This window comes from Nycticebus coucang, chromosome 11 (genome assembly GCF_027406575.1).
Source record: "Nycticebus coucang isolate mNycCou1 chromosome 11, mNycCou1.pri, whole genome shotgun sequence".
Lineage (NCBI taxonomy): Eukaryota > Metazoa > Chordata > Mammalia > Primates > Lorisidae > Nycticebus > Nycticebus coucang.
Window position 1 is genome coordinate 40,773,421 of NC_069790.1, and position 19,683 is coordinate 40,793,103.

The following is a 19,683-nucleotide window of genomic DNA, read 5'->3' on the forward strand; positions in this document are numbered from 1 at the left end:
TATTACTTATTTCCAAAGGGAAAAGGGAGTTAAAAAAAAACGTTTCAATCTTATTTTTTAACAAATATTAAACACTATAAATGCCAGAAACACAAATGCTAATAGTCCTTCTTGTCTGTCTAATTTTCCTGCATCTACATGGAGAAATTATAGTCAAATGATAAAGCACAAAACAGCTTCTCATACATATTTGTAAGACTAAGAAATATTCATTTAGAAAGTTTGATCTTTAAAAATGTCAGGTGCAGAATTGTAAAATAATTTTAACAACACAGAAGTGTTGTATGAACTGACAATACAGAAGTGTTGTATGAACAACAAAGATTTTATTAAGTACAAACTATATTCAAGATACCATGTTAAACATTAGGAAAATCGCTTCCTCTGCCCAAATGTAAATTAAATAATAGAAAATGAGGAATTATCTTTTATTCTTAAAATTATTATTTAGAATTTTTTTATTTTAGAAATTAAATTGAATTTAACTTTCAGAAGCATATGAATGAACAGCTCCATGATTTAAAGAAATAATCGTCAATATACCTAACTTCAACAATAGCAAAAACGCATATCAAAAAATCTCAATAATTGGGCAAAAAGTGTCAATATGATTTTGTCTGACATAGGCCTTTTGTGTTATTTCACAGTGGCCCTATTGAATGATCCTCTAGATCCTGAACTGTCTTTTCAAAAGTGGTTAGAGTTTTCTGCTAAGTCAGTGCCTATGTAAGCATCATGCCCATTATTGTAACTAGCAGCACATCAACATACCATCCAGGGATCCTCAAACTTTTTAAACGGGGCCAGTTCACTGTCCCTCAGACCATTGGAGGGGCGGACTATACTTAAAAAAAAAAGAAAACTATGAACAAATTCCTATGCACACTGCACATATCTTATTTTGAAGTAAAAAAAACAAAACGGGAACAAATACAATCACACCGCCGCATGTGGCCCATGGGCCATAGTTTGAGGACCCCTGAATACAGATTTTTCTACATAAAAATTCAAGTTTACACCCATTCACACCTAACTGGGTTTTTTAAAGTGAACATGTTTTAAAGTGTGACTAAGTACTCAGACTTTGAGGGGCACCTTTACCTCTTTAGGCTCATAGACTCTCCTTAGTCCACACAGCATCAACTGGCCCTGAAGACACTATGGAATTCCTTCGTATTCACTTTAGGTAGACTGTTTTTAGGAATTTTCAATCATTCATTCAACAAAGATTTTATTAAGTACAAACTATATTCAAGATACCATGTTAAACATTAGGAAAATCGCTTCCTCTGCCCTCATGGAGCTTATAGTTGGTACCATAAAAAGATATCCAATTGATAAATATATTTATTTCATTTTCAAGCATGATAAGGTGTTAGAAAAGCACATCTGGTTGGCACAAGAGTGGGAACAGAGATTGTTCAGGGAGTTTTGCTGGGAAGTTTAGCGTGTAGGCTGGTGCATGAAGGAAGAAGGATGGGAAAGGAGTCAGGTACATGTGTGAAGGGTAGGAGGTGGGGGTGCAAATAAAAGTTGGGGAGCATTTCTGGCACAGAGTGTGGAAACTTTGAACTGGAAAAGAAGCCCAGTGTACCCGAGTCAGTGAAAGGCTAGAGGAATTTGAGAACCAGAGGAAAAGGCTGAAAGTTGATGTTAAAGAGAGTGGCAATATTTATCATATATTTGGGGGGAGAAAATGAATCTAGAGCAGTTATTTTCAACTGGTGGGTGGTGCCTTGAGAGGATCTTAGGTGTGCCATAAAAAAATTTAAAGATCATTAATTAAATTATTTTCAAAAGAAGTTCAAAGAACAGTAAATATATATTTTTTTACTGTGTTTTTGATCAAAATAATTTAAGTGTGCCTTTAACCATAAGTTGGAGTGTGCCATGAGATAAGGTTGAAAGACAGTAATCTAGAGTGATAAAATATAAATTTGGATAACTCATATCTATGTGAAGACATAAATACCACCAAGCCTAAGTCAAATATGATTAAGGTAAGATAACTTGCACTAGTTAAAATGCATGTGAAAATGAAGAAAGCAAATTTAATTTCTTCAACCTAACATCTGCGGTTCCTGGATAATCATTCATCTCATAATGCTTTACATATCTCTAAGTCCTTTTTAGGAAACTGTTTGCAGGACTTTTGTCCCATTTCTGAACATAAATCAGTTCTTTATGTCTTAAACACACAGTAGTTTCCACATTGCTGAGATTCTGGGGAAAAGAGACACTACAATAGTCTTGAATTTTGAACACATAATGGTAAGATCCCATTTAATTGGCTGGTAAAGAACATGTAAAAACACAGAAAACCAGCAATGTTTTAAAGAAAAAGTCCCAGTTTGGGCTGGGCCAGCAGGAATAAGGATGGGGTAGCAAATATCCATTCATTATTCAAAGAGAGAGAGAGAGAGAGATAATATCAGTCAGTTCTGTGACCTTGACCTTCGCTCCTCACAGACCTCATACAAAAGAAGGCAGAGGGTCTTGTGAGGAGAAGGGATTTATCTGAATAGAGATATTAGCCGGTATAAAAGACTGCAAGTGCCCCTCAAAGAAACTGTGAGAAGACAGTTGATAAGTACCTTTTAAGCAGATGCCCCCCACCCACTCACTACTACAGGATAGCTGGAAAAGCTAATGGGAGTCTGCGCATTAGCTCCAGTACACCTGGCACACTTGAGTCAAGCAGATGTCTCAGAGAGGTGTTCTAAAGATCCTGCCAATAACAGCTTCTTAAAGACAACAGAAGAAACTACATGGGATGAGTGACCATGGGATAGGAACCAAGGGCTTATCATGAAAGGTCAGCCAGAGGGCACGTGGCCAGTGTCCGGGAAATGCCACATCGGAAGTCCCTGCCAACTGCAGGGTGACTGTGAACCTTAGCCAGCTTCTGGATGTGTGACAGTCAGGAGTATTCCACAACCTGCAGGAGGCTACAAACACCACTCAATAAATAAAAAGAATTTTTTTTTTTTTTTTTTTTTTTACTGCTGTTCTCTTCTTCCTATTCCTAGCTCCAACATGGTCTCTCAGTGTCTTGGCCTCCCCTCTAACATAACTCCCAACATCGTGATCTTACCAGGGAGTTGGTCTTTGTTAGTATCCGTACACTCCCCTAAATCTCAATTTAAATTACCATTCCTTTCTTCTGGCTCATTCTCAGAGTATTCTGACACCAAGCATTCTTCAACTCTTAGTGAGTCATCCATGCCCCATTCTGACTGCCCGCTGTACCCCCAGCATTTGCTCACTTCCCTCCTACTTGACTAGGTTCCACACTGCATGTTTAAAACTCACTAATTTAAATTATCTTTAACTCTCCTGCCCATTTCACTATGGATTCCACTGGACAAGTAAGACTTCCAACCTTGGTTAACACTGAATCTCTGCCAAACCCAAACAACTGAATGAATTAGAAAATAGACAAGCAAATTACAGTAACTCTGAGTGTTTCTTGTTAAATTCATGACCACAGCCTCCAAGGAGCCCCCAGTGCTGCCTAGCAATACTACCCTCCCCCATTTCTCTAGTTAATTCACTCTCATCCTTTCAATGACTATTTCATGCTACCTTCTCTTTCTGCAAACCTCTAACACCCCCAACCTTTTCTTTATTCACTGCCAAAGTTGTTGCTATTCATTAAGAAAATAGAAGCATCAGAAGAGAAACCTAGCATCTTGAAACCATGTTTTACCATGTTGTCCATCCACCCTTCCTGCTCCTATAAAGAAGGAAATGTCTGCATGCCTATCTCGGTCAACCCTGTGCCCTACATACCACCTGCTATGTCCTTTATCATACATTTCCCCTCTCTGCTGGCCTATTTGTGCACTTGCAGCAATATCATCCATCTGCATAAAACTTCCCTTGACTTTCGGCCCTGCCCCATCATCACAGACCTCCCTCACTGTCTTTGTTTTTTCCCCCCCATTCTTTTTAGAATCCATGGCAACTCAACTAGACTATCATTCATACTATTTGACCAAAATCTCTCTTGTTAAGGTCAATTACTGCAATGATGCCAGTTTACAAAGATAATAATTGGTGGCAATGGAGGTGAAACCTTTTAGAAAGAGAAGCAAGACAAACCTCACAGCATATTTTAAAGTAAAAGGCTGATATTACTGTCACAGCAGAAGATTTTACTAGAGTGTTATTTTATTAGAATACAATTTTCCATGGATAGCAAGCCAAAGAAAATCTAACAAATACTAACAAAACCCTGAGTATTCAGAGGATATATCATTTGTATATTTTAACAGAAAACCTCTGAAATCTGATTTCTTATTATATTTCTGAGGTCAGTGACATACCCAGAAATCACATTGTTTGGACCATGAATCAAATGTGGTATTTACCACCTCACTGACACAAATACACGTACATCAGCTCTATGATGAGATTCTCTGCCTGTGATACAGAAACAACGGGATTTGTGCCAGTCAGCATCTTTGGCTTTCCTTCTATTTCTGTTGTATTGAAGGAAACACAGAATAGAGAAAAGCTAGAATGAATAACGTTGTGATCCCTCAGCAAGAAGGCCAAATAGTGAAATGATCTTTTTCCAAGGGCATAATCCCTTAATGGTTTGTAAAAGAAGCATTTATTGACATAAAACAGTAACTTATGATTGGAAATCATATAGATATAAAATGGCAGAGTTGAAAAATTTCTTTAACATTAACACCATTATTTTTTTAAAAAAAGGAATTTTATGCCCCAAAGAAGCCAAGATCACAAAATGTGAATTTGTGATTAAAAAAGAAAAATCCGGGGGGGCGGAGCAAGATGGCAGCCGAGTAACAGCTTCCTTGCATCTGGGCACCGTGAGTCTGGGGAGATAGGACTCCAGGCATCTCTGGCTGGTGGGAACTGCCTATCATCACTCCTATGAGGATACAGGGAGTCAGCGAGAGACATCTGGACCCCAAGAGGAGGACTAAAACAGTGGAAAACCGGCAAGTGGTCGCGTGTGTTCAACCCGTCTAAACCCGCCCACAACTTCCACAGGCACGAGAACTTAAAGAGCAAGAGGAAGTGAAAGGAAAATTAGGGCAAGGAAACAGATAAAAGAAATCACTCATGAGGAAGAATCAGCAGAAAACTCCAGGCAACATGAAGAACCAGTCCAGAACAACCCCGCCAAGGGACCATGAGGTAGCTACTGCAGAGGATTCCACCTATACAGAAATGTTAGGAATGACAGAAAGGGAATTTAGAATACACATGTTGAAAACAATGAAAGAAATGATGGAAACAATGAAGGAAACTGCTAATAAAGTGGAAAATAACCAAAAGGAAATCCAAAAACAGAATCAAATCAGAGATGAACGATATGAAGAATATAAAAAGGATATAGCAGAGCTGAAGGAAATGAAACAGTCAATCAGGGAACTTAAAGATGCAATGGAAAGTATCAGCAACAGGTTAGACCATGCAGAAGAAAGAATTTCAGAGGTAGAAGACAAAGTTTTTGAGATAACTCAGATGGTAAAAGAGGCAGAAAAGAAGAGAGAGAAAGCAGAACGTTCACTGTCAGAATTATGGGACTTTATGAAACGTTCCAACATACGAGTTATAGGAATTCCAGAAGGGGAAGAAGAATGCCCCAGAGGAATGGAAGCCATACTAGAGAATATTATAAAAGAAAATTTCCCAAACATCACCAAAGATTCTGACACACTGCTTTCAGAGGGCTATCGGACCCCAGGTCGCCTCAACTCTAACCGAGCTTCTCCAAGACACATTGTGATGAACCTGTCCAAAGTCAAGACAAAAGAAAAGATTCTGCAAGCTGCCAGGAGTAAGCGCCAGTTGACCTACAGGGGCAAATCCATCAGAGTAACCTCAGACTTCTCTAATGAAACTTTCCAAGCAAGAAGACAATGGTCATCTACCTTTAATCTACTTAAACAGAACAATTTTCAGCCCAGAATTCTGTACCCTGCTAAGCTAAGCTTCAAAATTGATGGAGAAATCAAATCATTTACGGATATACAAACATTGAGGAAATTCACCACAACAAGACCAGCTCTACAGGGAATACTTCAACCTGTTCTGCACACTGACCACCACAATGGATCAGCAGCAAAGTAAGAACTCAGAAATCAAAGGACAGAACCTAACCTCCACACTGATGCAAAAGATAAAACTAAGCAATGGACTCTCACCAAATAAGACGAATAGAATACTACCACACTTATCAATTATCTCCATAAATGTTAATGGCTTGAATTCCCCACTGAAGAGACATAGATTGGCTGACTGGATTAAAAAACACAAGCCATCCATTTGCTGTCTGCAAGAAACACACCTGGCTTCAAAAGACAAATTAAAGCTCCGAGTCAAGGGTTGGAAGACAATTTTTCAGGCAAATGGAATTCAGAAGAAAAGAGGAGTTGCAATCTTATTTTCAGATACATGTGGATTTAAAGCAACTAAAGTCAAAAAAGACAAAGATGGTCACTTTATATTGGTCAAGGGAAAACTACAACAAGAAGACATTTCAATTCTAAATATCTATGCACCAAATTTAAATGCTCCCAGATTCTTGAAACAGACCTTACTCAGTCTGAGCAATATGATATCTGATAATACCATCATAACAGGGGACTTTAACACACCTCTTACAGAGCTGGACAGATCCTCTAAACAGAAATTAAACAAAGATATAAGAGATTTAAATGAGACCCTAGAACAACTATGCTTGATAGACGCATATAGAACACTCCACCCCAAAGATAAAGAATATACATTCTTCTCATCACCCCATGGAACATTCTCCAAAATTGATCATATCCTGGGACACAAAACAAATATCAACAGAATCAAAAGAATTGAAATTTTACCTTGTATCTTTTCAGACCATAAGGCACTAAAGGTGGAACTCAACTCTAACAAAAATGCTCGACCCCATCCAAAGGCATGGAAATTAAACAATCTTCTGTTGAATAACAGATGGGTGCAGGAAGAAATCAAACAGGAAATCACTAACTTCCTTAAGCATAACAACAATGAAGACACAAGCTACCAAAACCTGTGGGATACTGCAAAAGCAGTTTTGAGAGGAAAATTCATCGCTTTAGATGCCTACATTCGAAAAACAGACAGAGAGCACATCAACAATCTCACAAGAGACCTTATGGAATTGGAAAAAGAAGAACAATCTAAGCCTAAACTCAGTAGAAGAAAAGAAATCTCCAAAATCAAATCAGAGATCAATGAAATTGAAAACAAAAGAATCATTCAGAAAATTAATGAAACAAGGAGTTGGTTTTTTGAAAAAATAAATAAAATAGATAAACCATTGGCCAGACTAACTAGAAATAGAAAAGTAAAATCTCTAGTAACCTCAATCAGAAATGATAAAGGGGAAATAACAACTGATCCCACAGAGATACAAGAGATCATCTCTGAATACTACCAGAAACTGTATGCCCAAAAATTTGACAATGTGAAGGAAATGGATCAATATTTGGAATCACACCCTCTCCCTAGACTTGGCCAGGAAGAAATAGACCTCCTGAACAGACCAATTTCAAGCACTGAGATCAAAGAAACAATAAAAAAGCTTCCAACTAAAAAATGCCCTGGTCCAGATGGCTTCACTCCAGAATTCTATCAAACCTTCAAGGAAGAGCTTATTCCTGTACTGCAGAAATTATTCCAAAAAATTGAGGAAGAAGGAATCTTCCCCAACACATTCTATGAAGCAAACATCACCCTGATACCAAAACCAGGAAAAGACCCAAACAAAAAGGAGAATTTCAGACCAATCTCACTCATGAATATAGATGGAAAAATTCTCAACAAAATCCTAGCCAATAGATTACAGCTTATCATCAAAAAAGTCATTCATCATGATCAAGCAGGCTTCATCCCAGGGATGCAAGGCTGGTTCAACATACGCAAGTCCATAAACGTTATCCACCATATTAACAGAGGCAAAAATAAAGACCACATGATCCTCTCAATAGATGCAGAAAAAGCATTTGATAAAATCCAGCATCCTTTTCTAATTAGAACACTGAAGAGTATAGGCATAGGTGGCACATTGCTAAAACTGATTGAAGCTATCTATGACAAACCCACAGCCAATATTTTACTGAATGGAGTAAAACTGAAAGCTTTTCCTCTTAGAACTGGAACCAGACAAGGTTGTCCTCTGTCACCTTTACTATTCAACATAGTGCTGGAAGTTCTAGCCAATACAATTAGGCAAGACAAGGAAATAAAGGGAATCCAAATGGGAGCAGAGGAGGTCAAACTCTCCCTCTTTGCTGACGACATGATCTTATACTTAGAGAACCCCAAAGACTCAACCACAAGACTCCTAGAAGTCATCAAAAAATACAGTAATGTTTCAGGATATAAAATCAATGTCCACAAGTCAGTAGCCTTTGTATACACCAATAACAGTCAAGAGGAGAAGCTAATTAAGGACACAACTCCCTTCACCATAGTTTCAAAGAAAATGAAATACCTAGGAATATACCTAACGAAGGAGGTGAAGGACCTCTATAAAGAAAACTATGAACTCCTCAGAAAGGAAATAGCAGAGGATATTAACAAATGGAAGAACATACCATGCTCATGGCTTGGAAGAATCAACATTGTTAAAATGTCTATACTTCCCAAAGCAATCTACCTATTCAATGCCATTCCTATCAAAGTACCTACATCGTACTTTCAAGATTTGGAAAAAATGATTCTGCGTTTTGTATGGAACCGGAAAAAACCCCGTATAGCTAAGGCAGTTCTTAGTAACAAAAATAAAGCTGGGGGCATCAGCATACCAGATTTTAGTCTGTACTACAAAGCCATAGTGCTCAAGACAGCATGGTACTGGCACAAAAACAGAGACATAGACACTTGGAATCGAATTGAACACCAAGAAATGAAACTAACATCTTACAACCACCTAATCTTCGATAAACCAAACAAGAACTTACCTTGGGGGAAAGACTCCCTATTCAATAAATGGTGTTGGGAGAACTGGATGTCTGCGTGTAAAAGACTGAAACTGGACCCACACCTTTCCCCACTCACAAAAATTGATTCAAGATGGATAAAGGACTTAAATTTAAGGCACGAAACAATAAAAATCCTCAAAGAAAGCATAGGAAAAACACTGGAAGATATTGGCCTGGGGGAAGACTTCATGAAGAAGACTGCCGTGGCAATTGCAACAACAACAAAAATAAACAAATGGGACTTCATTAAACTGAAAAGCTTCTGTACAGCTAAGGTGACGATAACCAAAGCAAAGAGACAACCCACACAATGGGAAAGGATATTTGCATATTTTCAATCAGACAAAAGCTTGATAACCAGGATCTATAGAGAACTCAAATTAATCCACATGAAAAAAGCCAACAATCCCTTATATCAATGGGCAAGAGACATGAATAGAACTTTCTCTAAAGACGACAGACGAATGGCTAACAAACACATGAAAAAATGTTCATCATCTCTATATATTAGAGAAATGCAAATCAAAACATCCCTGAGATACCATCTAACCCCAGAGAGAATGGCCCACATCACAAAATCTCAAAACTGCAGATGCTGGCGTGGATGTGGAGAGAAGGGAACACTTTTACACTGCTGGTGGGACTGCAAACTAGTACAACCTTTCTGGAAGGAAGTATGGAGAAACCTCAAAGCACTCAACCTAGACCTCCCATTCGATCCTGCAATCCCATTACTGGGCATCTACCCAGAAGGAAAAAAATCCTTTTATCATAAGGACACTTGTACTAGACTGTTTATTGCAGCTCAATTTACAATCGCCAAAATGTGGAAACAGCCTAAATGCCCACCAACCCAGGAATGGATTAACAAGCTGTGGTATATGTATACCATGGAATACTATTCAGCCATCAAAAAAAATGGAGACTTTACATCCTTCGTATTAACCTGGATGGAAGTGGAAGACATTATTCTTAGTAAAGCATCACAAGAATGGAGAAGCATGAATCCTATGTACTCAATCTTGATATGAGGACAATTAATGACAATTAAGGTTATGGGGGGGGGAAGCAGAAAGAGGGATGGAGGGAGGGGGGTGGGGCCTTAGTGTATGTCACACTTTATGGGGGCAAGACATGATTGCAAGAGGGACTTTACCTAACAATTGCAATCAGTGTAACTGGCTTATTGTACCCTCAATGAATCCCCAACAATAAAAAAAAAAAAAAGAAAAATCCTTCTTCTCTGCAATTTCCTCTGAAACAGCCATGTTCTAATGACAACTGAATTAATACCAACAATTCCAATCTCTCCCCTGAGCTCCAGACTTGCATATTTAGCTGCTTACTTAACTACTTTGCTTAAATGGGTATCATAACCTTTAAATAGTTCAAAGATAACCTTTGTCCCCAATCCACCTAAATGTATACCCAATCTTTCTCATTTGAGTAAACACCATTACCCAACTACGTGAAGAAAATATTGAGAATTTATCTGTAATTTTCTATTTGTCATTTTTTCCATTTAACCTGTTAGCAGGTCTAACAACTCCCCCTCTAAAGGACAGTCTTTGTCTCTGTGTTCCTCCATTCCCACTGGTACCACTGTGGTCCTAAACATTACAGTTTTCTCCCTAAACTACCCAAAGAGCACTAAAGTTTGGGCTTCCTGCTTGCTTTCTTGGCACTCAACACTGAATTCTCTTATAGTAGCTCTAATAATTCTTTTTGAAATATAGTTTACATTGATTCTTTGCTTACAATCCTTCAATGGTTTCCTATTATGCTTATAATAAAACCCAAACCTCTTAACAAAGTCCACAGACTTTCTACAACTTGGCCCCACCTGCTCCTCTGGCCTCGCTTAGCACCCTGTCCTCTTTTGTTCAGGTACTACGGTTATGCGTACACTGACCTCTGGCTGTCCTGTGAGCATGAACTTGCCATGCTTGTTCTCCCAAGGGCCTTACTGTGTGCTATGATCTCTTCACTTCCTGACATCTTTATACTCCTGACTGGCTCAATCTTATCAGATTTTACCTCTATATTTCATTGATTTATTTTCTTACAGTCCTTATTATTGCCTGTTGTTATATTGTTACTTTTGTTTATAGTAATGATTGTTTATCTTCCTCATTATAAAATAAACTTCATGAGAATAGAGGCTTGAAGTTTTCTATCACTTTATATCCCAGCAGCTAACACACTGCATGACACCTTGTTGTAGCACCATAAACATCTGAAAACTTAATTATTCATGTTTAATGATGATGCTTTGATACTTTCCCTGCTAAGTGACAAAGCAAAGTCAATGTGACCGGTAACTTACCACTTTTTCATTTTCTCTGTAATAAAATGCACTTTTTGCAAAGATTCACAAAATACAAAAGTGATAAATGGGACATCCTGCAGCTAGTTTTGCAAAATATAAATGCATAGAGGGAGTTCATCTATACTTATGTTTTTTAGGTATTTGACTAAGGTTGTTTTTGCTTAAATGGTCAAACTTGTCAGTGGGGAAAAATTAGCAATTAATATCAGCAGGGAAAATTTCCACACAAAAATCAGAGAAAAATTCTACCTGTCAAGTTTGGCTTATTTCCTGTTTCTAAAACAACACGTTACTTGCTGCTATTTGCAAGTTTCTGACTGTTTACTAGGAAAGTAAGTATTCAGATTACTCTGTTTTCTATGTGTTTCTCAACTATAAATATGACCGTACAAAGATGGTATGGGCTAACCCTTTTCTAATTTGTACTGCCACTGAGTAGCCCCAGATGTAGTGAGATGTCTGCTTACTCTCAGTGGGGTAGCAGGGTCTATCTTTAGTTGGACATCTGGAGGCAATCCCCCAGCAAAGTTGAGCTGTTGCCTTGCTGGATAGAAAACAGGAGACGAAACATCTGTGTGACAGACAAATGCGCAAGCCTGCGTGAATCTTTGCAGAAGCCGCATCTGTAACACATACCCCGTGCCATTCATGTGACGCCAGGTGAGTTCCTTCCGTGGGGAACCCAGCTGAGATGAAGACGCGGCGGCTGCACAGCTTCTCCTTGCCTTTCATCTGCCCTCTCACTCATCTGTCAGTGTGTCTCTGTATTCTCTGGGCTACCCATGCAGCAACTGCGTGAAACCCTCAGCATTCCATAAGACTGACTACGACCATTCTGGGTTTGTAATTCACGTGCACTTATATACACTCACACAGATACTGTGTAGACCAGATAGCCCAGGAATTTATCCACATTTCTAATGCCTTTAAGCATTACAACTACACTCTTCATTTCTTATCAATTCTTGCTAGGGATATAAGTATAGCAAATTCATAAAGCCTGTGTCTTACATTCCATGTTAAACATCATATGTCCTATGATGTAAAATTCATTAAATGTAATAGTATTACTAGTTGTGTGGCCAGTCTTTACACAGTAGCACATTAAGCTTGTCTCTGCGTAAGTTACATTGTCTGATACAAATCTACAAGTCAATATAAGCATCAGTGCTTTTAAATAAGATGTCAATAACATTTTATAATTTTAACTTCTGTAGAAATCCTTCCTTTCCCCCCAAATATCATCAGATATGAAATATCAACTAGGAACAGGACTATATAACATGTAAATCTCTGTCTGATAGACATCTGATTTTCTGACCCTGGGAATAAACCATGAAGTGCAAGTATTTGAATGTGATTAATAAACTACCCAAAATGACCTTCAACATAACTCATCACTTTCTTAATATATCTCAAATTTTAAAAACAGATTTTACTTGGGTAATGGCAACGGCACAAGTTTTTTTTTTTTTCTTTTAAATAAATATAATATTCTTTTGTTGGAAAATAAAACCTTTCCCTTAAACTCCAAGGAAACTAGATTTAAAAATAATGATAAAATTCTGTCTCAATTCATAAATAGATTAGGTATGTACCAACTGTTCTCCTAAACAACATGCAGAGCTTGGAGGGCATTCAAATCGAGAGGTCTACTTAGAGAAGAACTCCGGTCTCAAGCCAAAATACTCTGTCATTTTACTTCTGTGAATTTTAGGGAAATAATCAGAAGAAACAAAATTAAATAACAAAAGAAGAAAGATTTTTAAAATATTGGTTAATTATTTATATAAATTGAATAAGAAGTGATAAACATCACTTTCTAACTAATATTGAAGACATATAAAATTTACCTAAAGACCAAGTAAATTTTTAATAAATATAACTTTATCATTTGACTATAAATAATTGAACAAAACAATGCCTGTAATTATAATATCTTTTCCTGGCTTCCAAATGTCCCCAATATTTTAATATTGAATAAGTGTTCCCTTCTGGAAAAGGAGATAGAACATTTCCTTCCAACTATTTTGACAAAAGTGCCTACCCCCTTTTCACCCTTTCAACAAGTTTTTATTAAGTATTTAGTGTATACCATGCCCTGGGAAAATAATGGTTAAAGAAGCAAGATCCCAGGATGGAATGGGAGGACACTGAAAATAAGCAACTGAAAAAAGGAATCTGCAATGGGGACTCATGGGTGGAGGAGGATTTGTGTTTACTGTACTTTTGTTTGGCCAGGCAAAAAAAGGTCCCTCTGAAGAGGTGAAGTCTGAACCGAAACAAACCCCAATAACCAGACTGAATCATGAGAAGACTTGCAGATTGATCTTCCATATAGAACCTAGCTGGCACAGCTCCTGGAACTGGAATAAGATTCCCCAAAGACAGAAGAGGGAGCCAGTGTGGTTGGAGCTCAGAGAGCGAGAGAGGAGAACAGGAGAGGAGGCGGGAAGGAAGGGGAGAGAATCAGATCACCACGACTTGCAGACCAAAGTAAAAGCTTTGGATTTTATCTTACAAACTATATAGTGCAACTGGGAATTCTAAGCAAGACCACAACATGATTTGATTTGTGTTTGGAAATAATCACTCTGGCTGCTATAGAAGCTTGGATTTAGGTAGGTAAAAGGAGAAACAGGAAGATGGAATTTTTAGAACATAACAATCCTCATCAAGAATGTGTAGCAAGAATTCTTGGGTGGTTTTCTAAACTAGAACACAAATCAGCTGCTTTTCCCTTTTTTTAAGCATTGTGTCATTTTATGTCCTTTTACACATATTACATAAGAGGATTTCCCCCGCCCCATAATCTTTTTTATGATCTTCAGTTGATAGTGCACTTTCCCCCCAAGATTTGTTCTTCCTTTGCTTTTTAGGGTAGAAAATAGAGGCACAATGAAAAAACCATTTTTATTTTCTTTGCTAATCTTTGCTGGTTTGGGAGTAGGTCTCACAATAGGTAAGATCTCAAAGCCAATGAATCACTCAGCTCATAAACATCTCTCTCTCTCTTCCCTGCTGACCAATCCTTTGCTTTGGCAATCTCAAGAGCAGTCTAAGCCCCATTTAAAATGAGCAACCAAGAGTAAACCCAGATGATAATTATGAAAATGTGGGCCCAGTATAGGCAGACTTTTCAATTTATCAGGGAATACCAGAAATACAGACTCTTTGTTTGAATTTTTTCCATTTTTAAAGATTGATCAAGAATTTGAATGCTTTTTAAGACATCAAGCACATCAGGCAGGCCAAAGACAGTAGTCCCCTGAAATGGGGTCCAGTCCATAGACTTCTAACATATGATCATGTGAAAATAATCCCTGAAGTGCCTTCTTGTTTGAACATGGAATGGTTTAGATCATTTAGGGTTAAGATGCTCTTCAAATAACCATCTCCCATACTTCAGTTGATGCTGCACTTTCTCTCCAATGTTTCCTCTTCCTTTGCTCTTTGGGGTAGAAAATAGAGGTACAATGAAAAGTGATTTGTTTTTTGTTCCTTAGTGGTAAAAAATTCAACCACTTTGCCAGGGGTTGGGGATAAGGTAGAAAGTGACTACAGAAGGGCAATACAAGGAAATTTTGCAGTTTCAGGACAGTATTCTATATCTTGATTGTGGTAATTGTATTACTATATTCATTTGTCACAACTAATTGAACTGTACAGCAAAAAGAATAAATTTTACTGTGAATAGATTATATTCCAATAAAAGATTCTATTACTAACTATACGATTGTTAGTATAGTTAGTAAACAAGGTCTGACCATGAAGAATACAGAGACGCATGAGAAAGCTCAAACAAAGTTTGATGGTTTGGTTTACAACAAAGTGGCTAATGCAATATTGACACAAGTAGAAAATGTGTATCTTGGAAATATTCTATCACTTCCAGAGAACCATTTATATTAACAAAATAAGGAACACAGAACTATAAAGCTATGTGAAATATAAATACAGTGTTAGATTTTAGTAGCACTTACCATGTTTACAAAGCACTTTCATATACATTCTCTCATGGAATCCCACTATAAACCTATACAATTGCTGATTAGAGAATAACTGGACAAAAAGTTTGAATACCAAGACCAAAATCACAAACCTAAGAGATAATTGTACCAAGTGCTCAGAAACTTCTCTTGAAAAGGCTGTCAAGAATTCTGGATTTTGAAATTCATATAGGATATGCGTTCTATAGAACCAACTTCAATTATAATTATCTGTGTTCAGGTCTGTCTGTCATTCAAGAGAAAGAACAAGCCTTCTTTATTTTCATCTCCAGTATGCAGCACAATGCTGTGAATAGAAAAATCTTTGTGGACTATCATCAATTACTTGATGCTGGAAATTTCTTTTGGAGAAGTGACTTTTTATTGCTGGTTGATACAACTAAGTTAACAGCAAGAAAATTGCAGTCCATTTAGGATAGGAGAGCATAACTGTGGATGCAATTCCGCCTGAAGGAAGGGGAATACTCAGGACCAGATGACATTTTAGGGCCAGTATAATCCCTATAAGTATTTAGAGAAAGAGCTTAAAGATATGAAAAAAGAGGAACTAAAACCAAGGACTTGCAAGCTACCAAAACACGTAACACAGAGACTGCTACACGCTGGTTTTCCCATCTACATATCACTTAGCTATATTAAAAATTCCTTAGCAAGACTTAATTATTTCATTCTGTCACATGAAACTATTTGTCAAGGTTTGGAAACAACCAAATTATTGAGCTTCCCTCTCCCTTTGAACTGGTTGGAATTAATATCAGTCAAACTATTCACATGGTTTAATTCCCCAGATATTTTTCTTTCCCCTATTTTCTTACCTCATAGTCATGTCTAACTGTTGTTTTTCTCATTGCATAAAAGCGACTCTGAGTAGATTAACAGTGCAGAGTGAAAAGAAAGGGTCTAGGTCTCTTCCCTTGGTCTGCAAGTTATGAAAGCAGCACTGGGAAAATTTATGAATGCTGCACATTAATTCACTGAAATGGTCATTTAGTTTCTTTTCCAAACACAGGATTTCATCACATTTAATAATAAAGCAACAAGCCATTTTCTGTATATTATAAACCATCAACTTGTAATTATATACTGAAACTTCCATATGAATTCTTTGTGATGATGTAAGATGGTATTGTATAATTGGACCTTTAGAAGCTCACAATATACCTACAAGATCTATTTACATTGGGCTAATCATGTTGAAATTGCATCTATTTAAGAGTAACGTCAAAGTTTCTTTTATAAACTTCTATAGATAGATAAATAATCTAGGAGGCTTTTTACTGTTATAAAATTAAGACTGCCTTTCAATGCTTGCTGAAGTTTTGGGACATATTATCCACGTAATGGGCAAAATGTAATCCTAAATTTTTGATTAAAAGACTCTGCATGAAAACAAGCTGTCAAATGGATGGAGAGAAATTAAACTTGACAACAGTAATGCCTACTTTCCCAAATGAAAGCCCAGTTCAAGTTTCTACTCATCCATTTTTCAAAACTTAAAACAAAGCATTTTTCCAACCACCCATAGATGAGATGCCAACATTTGCATTTCAGTTGAACCTGACGAAGTCAGTACACTTCCAGCTCAGGCCTGCTTAGAACCCCTGTGAGATGTTTGTTCAATCTAAAAAAATGGCAACGTAACAACATGCGGGGAAGGAATTAAATGTGGCCCGTGGGGCTCCGTGCTGCATCCCCACAGCACCATAGAAAGCCTCATCATCCAGCAGGATGTCTGAATGCCCCAATGTCAGGTCCACGTGCAGAGGCTGCCAAGTGAGTAAGTGGAAGGAGGGCAAAGCATGGAAACTTGGGAAGCACAGCCGGGAAAAGGGATTTCTTCATCCTGGCAAATCCAAACCAATACAAAAGAAAAATAAGGTGATATTTTTGTGTATGCTTATTTGTTTGCCTTGTTTTTAATTGTGAATTTCCTACTTTGGGCAAACTAAAATCAGGAAAACTATATATTTGCTTCATGATAAAAACAAGACTGAAATCATAGATGTAGGTGGGTAAGGACAGGCTTTTGTCCCATAAAACCTGTGTTGGAATTCCAGCTCTGTACTGGCTCTGTCACCTTGTTCTACCTACTAAGCTTTATAAAATTAATATACTTCAAATTAAAAAAAAATTAGTTGATAAAGTTGAAGGGATAATATACATAGGAATTCTGGCAAAGAGTCTAGCTCATAGTAAATCTTTCATATAAGAGAGCTGTTATTACAGAAGACCTAATCCTCAGGTACCTCTGAGAAGCTGCAGGGAAGGGGAGGAAGGGGCACCCTGGTATACTTAGGAGGAACAGGTGAAGCAAAGCTCAGATTGGTAAAGGTGCTTATCTGGTTATATTTAAAATGTTAATCTGCCTGTAAAAAGCTATGGATATAATTATACTTATTAGAATAAAGCTAATAGAAAGCTAATAAAGCTCTCATATTCTTATTTGAGAATATGAAGTATGACTTCAAAGAGTGTAAACATTTTGGAATATATATACCTAAAGAATTGTTGTTCTCAAATTAATCTCCTTAGAAAAATGTATACTTTTTTTGATAGTACACAAAATAGTTCTATATTTTTTTTTTTTTTTAATTTGGCCGGGGCTGGGTTTGAACCCGCCACCTCCGGCATATGGGACCGGCGCCCTACCCGCTGAGCCACAGGCACCGCCCAAAATAGTTCTATATTAAAACTGCCTTTAGGGACACTTACAAGGAAAAATATTAACACACAAGTACACTTATACATGCTGTTTGTATGTGACCAAAGGCATGAAAGACTATACTCTCCTGGGTTAATGTACAGTTGGAGACAAAGAATGGATATGAATAATGAGGGATTATGGAGAATATGACATTTAATGTTAAAAACTTTGTAAAAAAGGTAAATAAAACAGACACTACTCAAACCATCAAATTTTCTTTCAGAAACTAATGAAAGCTCCCCATTTGCTGAGATTGAATTCAGCATTTGAGCATAATTATATTCATGCCTTGCTTGTTAGAACATAACATCTACCTGTTTTAATAAGGATAGCACAGGATGTCTGCTTGGTCTCCCATTTACTGGTTTTGTCAGATACATTTTTATTATGATAAAATAGCGCTCACATCCAAATGCCTAAGTATCACAGTAATCAATATGTAATAACCACTTATATGTGGGCTGAACCTTGATGTACATAAGATATCATCTTACGATTTGCATGGGTTTTTTAAAAATATCGGCTGATATCCAGTCACGGGAATGTATAATGTATTTATCACAGAGCATATTACAAAGGAAGAAAGGAAGAAAAGAAAGAGGAAAGAGAAAGAAACAGAAAAAGCGGAAGGAAGGAAGAAAGAAAGGAAGGGAGTGAGGGAAGAGATAACTTAGTAACTAAATTCAAGTTTTATTTCCTTAATTAAATTAATTTCCTTCCTGATCTTCCCTATCCTAATACTTAACACATTTTATTACTGCTTGCTAGACTAATTCACTCTCCTGCTCCCCACACTAAGCTCCAACTGAATGTTGTTTTCTTTGTGCCTAAAACAGTGTCTTAGCAAAGTAAGAATTCAATGATTTATTGAATGGATACTTGCAAAGATTAATATTTCACTTAAATATGTACACTTAACAAAGTAAGAATTTTCTTAAAATTTCTGCTCTTACAGATCTCATGGAATGAAGATGACAAATACAGATATTACAAAAGCTATTAAAATTCTAGTTAAAACAGGAACTGTTAGGCCTTAATCAGGCTATTCTATTAATTCTGTAACAGAGAAATAATTCAAAGAATAATGCTGTCATAGGGAAGAGGGCTGGCCAAGATCTATTTTAAATAATATCATAATAAAAATTCCTGAAAATACTTTGAAAATTTTCTGTGTATCATTCAAACAATGATGTGACCAGAGATTTACCCTTTTATTTTTTAGAACTATCCACTGTGTCTATAACTATCACATGTCTAAGTAACTGCGGTGTCTTGTTTTAATCAAGCATTATTTTTATTTTATCAGAAAAAAAAACCCTGTGGTAATATTTAAATTTGAAATGGGCTCAAGAGAAAAAGACACCAATATACTAGCATTTTTTGTTTGCTATTTTTCATTTGGGGTAAAATTCTATTTTAGAATCTTTTTTTTCTCTAACATGAAAAACTATATTGGCAAAAGCAACAGTTTTAGTTTGATGCTACCATGAAGAAACTCGATTTTTTGAAAAGACTTACAAAAATGAAAGTGAACAATGCACAAAATAACCACCTATTAACAATATGTTGTTTAATGTATTTCTAATTTTTAAATTTCTCATAAAACAAAAGAACAAATGATCATTTGTTTCATGATTTTCTTATGATTAAACT

The 19,683-nt window shown here is 36.8% G+C and overlaps 1 protein-coding gene across 15 annotated transcripts in view; it reads right to left on the reverse strand.

Annotated features, from left to right (window-relative positions):
• HDAC9 (histone deacetylase 9) overlaps window positions 1-19,683 on the reverse strand; it is a 1,013,994-nt gene that overhangs the window by 340,177 nt on the left and 654,134 nt on the right. The gene's annotated exons all lie outside the window — the stretch shown is intronic.